The sequence below is a fragment of the Triticum urartu genome, chromosome 6, assembly GCF_003073215.2.
Source record: "Triticum urartu cultivar G1812 chromosome 6, Tu2.1, whole genome shotgun sequence".
Lineage (NCBI taxonomy): Eukaryota > Viridiplantae > Streptophyta > Magnoliopsida > Poales > Poaceae > Triticum > Triticum urartu.
The window spans coordinates 278,261,367-278,267,109 of NC_053027.1; positions in this window are offsets into that span (position 1 = coordinate 278,261,367).

Here is a 5,743-nt window from a genome sequence, read left to right on the forward strand (position 1 = left end):
GTTGGTCATATCATGCATATGGTGCCTTGCATTGCTTACATTATACATCTTATATGTCATCAGCTTAGTTTAGATTTGCTTTGTGTGAATGCCACATTTTTGGTTTCTATATCATACTCCCACCATTCCTAAATATTTGTCTTTTTAGAGATTTCAACAAGTGACTACATACGCAACAAAATGAGTGAATCTACACTCTAAAATATGTCTATATACATCCGTATGTGGTAGTCCATTTGAAATCTCTAAAAAGAAAAATATTTAGGAACGAAGGGAGTATATGGGAATTATGCAATGCCATCTTCTTTAGCCAGGCATCATATACGTGAATCATGCAATGCCATCCTGTTTAGCCAGTCATCGTATATGTGAATTGTATCGTGCCATATTTTTTTCCATAATGTATTCCATTTGTCAACAATGTTTATACCTTCATCTACTCTTCCTGTGCATCAGCCATTTGAGTCGGTCATGGGAAAATCTGGAGTGAAAACAAGGTCTTCTGAGCAGTCAGTGCTACCTGTCAATGCAGATTTCTTGCTGGTTAGAGATAGCTCCTCAGAGGAGGATTCAGAGAGAGATGACCAGTCGTATTCCCCCCCGAGGTGCATGCTCTAACTTGGCTGGGTTATATTGCTCATATCATGCATATGGTGTCTTGCATCGCCATGCCATCTGCTTAGATTAGACATGCTTTGTGTGAATGCCTCATGTTTGCTTTCTATATCAGATATGTGAATTATGCAATGCCATGTTTTTCAGCCAGTTATCATATATGTGAATTATGCACCGCCATGGAGCCAGGCATCATATATGTGAATTATCTCATGCCAACTTTTTTTCATTACGTATTCCATTTGTCGACAATCTATGTATATTGAACTACTCTTCATGTGTATCAGCCATTTGAGCCGGTTATGGAAAAATCTGGAGTGAAAACAAGGTCTTCAGAGCAGGCAATGGTACCTGTCGAAGCATATATCTCGATGGTTACAGGGAGCTCCTTAGAGGAGCATTCAGAGACAGATGACCAATCCTATATCCCACCTGAGGTGTATGCTCTAAGTTGCAATGTTTATATTTCTCATATGATGCATATGGTGTCTTGCATTGCTTAGTTTATACATCATATGCACAATATTGAATTCTATCTGCTTAGTTTAGAGATCATACATGCGAGTGTCGGCTGCTTAGTATATGAATCAATTATGTCAATTATATCATGCCATCTTGTATACTTAGACAACATGTATGTGAATTATTTCATCCCAACCTATTTTAGAAAGACATCATATAGTTTTGTCATGTCATCCTGTTTAGGTACTCATCGTATGTTGAATTATGCCATTATATCCTGTTAAGTTATCCATCATATATCTGAAACTGTGTCATGCTATCCTGTTTAGTTAGGCATCATATATGTGAAATTGTGTCATGCTGTCCTGTTTGGTTAGACAACATATATGTGAATTGCCACATCTGTCTATCATACAATGTCTGTACGTTCAATTTCTTTTCTTGTTTATCAGCCATTTGAATTGGAGGGGGTGATGGCAGTATCTAAGGGAGCAAAAACCCGTTCTTCACAAAAGACAGTGCTACCCATCGATGAAGATAGAACCATGGTTGTACTGGCCCACAAACTAGCCCCACCACACATAATCGAGACTCTTCCAGATTGCACACTTACACCGTTGGGCAGAGAACCAGCTACAACCCATCTAACCGCAGCCCCAGCGGATAGTAACCCACTTATAGTTGACAAAGCACCATGTCCACCACAGAGTACCCCCACACGAGCAGTTTGTAAAGCTACTACAGTGCCCAAAGCACGAAGACCACCACAGCTAACCCAAACTCCACGTTTAAAGCAGAAGAGCAATTGTTCTCAGGTCAGATTCCGTAGCTATGGTTCATACTCCTTTGCTGTTGCATCACTGTATTTACTCATGCCAACTACTTTCGAATTTGAAGGATCCAATTGAAACTCCAATGGTGCAACAGGTATGTTTTAAACCTATTTCTTTAACTGGATTGCTGTTCTAACTTCTTGCTCTATGTTGATTTCAGTTTAAGTTGTATAAACAGTTATGTTCTCATGTGATGCACATTACAAGTGCTGCCAATGTTGTGTAGTTCCTCACACTTATATTCTGTCTATGCTGTTGTGTCTTAAAAATATATGAGTTGAACTGTGTCTCTATCTTGATTAGGGAATATAAACTAGAATGATATGGACAATACAGTGACCATAGTACATAGATATATGTTTGTTTCATGTTGTTATACTGTCCACCTTACTACTGAACCGGTTTACCAAAATGAGTTCCATATACTACAAGCTAAACATGTGATGTGTCTGCTTGTTTCTCTTGTAGTATGCAAACAGAATATTGGAGAAGAGCACCCCACTATGCAATGGTAGAGAAAGTAATACAGATAAGGTTCAAGATAGTGAGACAACCCTGTTGGTCTCCAAGAAAGGTGATAAAAACGATCTTGTAGACAGTGAGAAAACCCCACAGTCCTGTGTTGATTTAGTGTTCGAGTTACTGGCCAGCACCGCTAGCACAAGCTTTTCGAACTCGCTGCCTGAATCACTTTGGCTTCTTCAGTCTCAGCTACAAGCTGAAAGGCATCAGTCAGCTGTGCTGCGACTAGAAGTAGAAGGACTGAGGAAGTCCCTGCAGAATTCAGATGCGTACTTTCTTGTGCAACAGCAAGCACTAGAGGATTTAAGCGCCAAACAAGATAAAGTTAATAAGCTTGCTAAGCATCTTCCAGCATTATGGGTACCCAGGATATTGTTTCTTGAACTCTTCTAAAGTGGTTTCAGTTCTGGACTTGTTTTGCTGCGGCGTCTATATGCTGCTTTGTTCCCTATATTTGCATTGGTGGCGAACTTTGATGCCTAGTGGATGTAATATGTGTAATAGCCGTGATAGCCTAGCATAAGTTGCTTGCTTATTTATTTGTTTGCTTGTAGTTAGTGCGGTTCTTTTTTAGCAGTTTGCTAGTGGCTGCAATAACCTATTTTTTAAAACTAGGCCACAATAACCATGGGCTAATATTTACTGTAGTGACACTGGGCCTCCTACGGGCCGTAGAAACAGTGGGCCTTCTACGGGCCGTAGAAACAGTAGGCCTTCTATGGGCCGTAGAAACAATGGGCCTTCTACGGGCCGTAGAAACAATGGGCCTTCTATGGGCCGTATCATCAATGGGCCTTATACGGGCTGTATGATCGATTGGCCAAACATGGGCCAATAACAGCCCGCATTATGGCCGTAAATGGGCTAGAGTTGGAATCGCCCGTTCATGGGCCGACCATAACGGGCCATCGTTAATAGGCCGTATTTGATGACGCTATGAAAACGGCCCAACGTATTAACGGACCACAAACGGGCCGAATGTAACCACGGGCTGAATTTGGCCCACAAGCAGAAAATGACAGTAACGGGCCGTAAGTAAATGAATGCTGGAAATGAGCCCAAGAATAAATGGGCTCTGAGAAGGGCGAAATAAAACATGGGCTGGAAACGGCCCAACGGAATAACGGGCCGTTAATGGGTATAAAGTGATACACTATTCATTACGGGCCAGTTTCACCATGGGCCGTTAATGGGTGTAAAGTGATACACTGTTCATTACGGGCCAGTTTCACCACGGGCCCTTAATAGGACAAGAGTTACATAGGGCCTCATATGGGCCGAAAGAAATCATGGGTCATACATGGGCCAGAAGTGAAAACAGGCTGGAATCATATTGGATGGCCCAGATGACGCTACTGGGCCTAATTCGGATAGGGCGCAACGGGCCTTGGGTTAGCGGGATGTAAATGGGCTATATGCGAACAGGCCGTTAACAGGCTTTCCATGGGCCGGCCCACCACCTTTTGACCAAGTCAAACGGGCCGGCCTTTTCACAGGAATGAGCCTCTGTTGGGCCGTGCCACGTGTCGATGTATCATAGGCGCCTTCTGTCCAATGAGTGGATGACATCTGTCCCAACGATGAGCCGACACGTGTTTCCTCCAGCCAATGATGATTTTACACGTGGAAAATCCCCATTGGTCGGGGCTGTTAACGGGTTATCGGATCCAAAACCCGACCCGATAGCTTAACGGCATTCCATTACGGTGGATGCCACGTGTCGGTCACCCTTGACAAAAGCACTTCTGTGACGCGCGATTTATCATCATGGAAGTGCACACTTCCGTGATGATAATTTTGCTAATGTCATGGAACACTTCTACGACAACACAGGTATGACTATCTTGATTCTGTCATAAAATCGTCATGGATGTACATGCATGACAAAAAACGCGACTTACTGTGAAAACACGTATCATCACAGAAGTGTATTTTTTTGTAGTGTTTACTAAAACTAACTTAGTTGTGTCCTTATCTAAACAGCCCCTACTTTTTATTTACGTAATCTTTATTATCTTGCAAACCTATCCAACAACACCTACAAAGTACTTCTAGATTCATACTTGTTCTAGGTAAAGCGAACATCAAGCGTGCGTAGAGTTGTATCGGTGGTCGATAGAACTTGAGGGAATATTTGTTATGCCTTTAGCTCCTCGTTGGGTTCGACACTCTTACTTATCTCAAACTGTTGTGATCCCCTGTACTTGTGGGTTATCAATCTCCTACTGGATTGATACCTTGGTTCTCAAAAGCTGAGGGAAATACTTACGCTACTTTGCTGCATCACCCTTTCCTCTTCAAGGGAAAACTAACACAGTGCTCAAGAGGTAGCAACGTTCCATCTCTTGCAAAAGGATTAGCTAGCAGTTTCTCTATCATACCCGAAGGAATTTCAAAGTAAACATTTTCAGTAGGTTCAGTAGGTTGAGGAGCAACTCTTTGCTCTACTGGTCGGGGCGAAGATACCCCGAACAAGCCCCTTAAAGGATTATGTTCCATAGTAACAAGTGACAGTAAATTTCAGCACACTATATAAATTTTTCCTTACCAAATTCCACCTACCAAAGGCGCTTCACTCCCCAGCGATGGCACCAGAAAAGAGTCTTGATGACCCACAAGTGTAGGGGATCTATCGTAGCTTTTCGATAAGTAAGAGTGTCGAACCTAACGAGGAGCAGAAGGAAATGATAAGCAGTTTTCAGTAAGGTATTCTCTGCAAGCACTGAAATTGTCGATAACAAATAGTTTTGTGATAAGGTAATTTGTAACGAGTAGCAAGCAATAAAAGTAAATAAGGTGTAGAAAGATGGCACAATCCTTTTTGTAGCAAAGGACAAGCCTGGACAATTCGCCGGCCTTCCTAGTGAAGATGCCGCTACCCATCTAAACAACTTTGTTGATTTGTGTGATATGCAAAAGAAGGAAGATGTGGATAATGATATTGTTAAATTGAATCTATTGCCATTTTCGCTTAGAGATCGTGCTAAAGCTTGGTTTTCGCCTTTGCCTAAAAATAGTATTGATTCATGGAATAAGTGCAAAGATGCTTTTATCTCTAAGTATTTTCCTCCCGCTAAGATCATCTCTTAGAAATGATATTATGAATTTTAAGCAACTTGATCATGAACATGTTGCACAATCTTGGGAGAGGATGAAATTAATGATACGTAATTGCCCTACCCATGGTTTGAATCTTTGGATGATTATACAAAACTTTTATGCTGGATTGAATTTTGCTTCTAGAAATCTTTTAGATTTGGCCGCGGGAGGCACTTTTATGGAAATCACTTTAGGAGAAGCTACTAAACTCC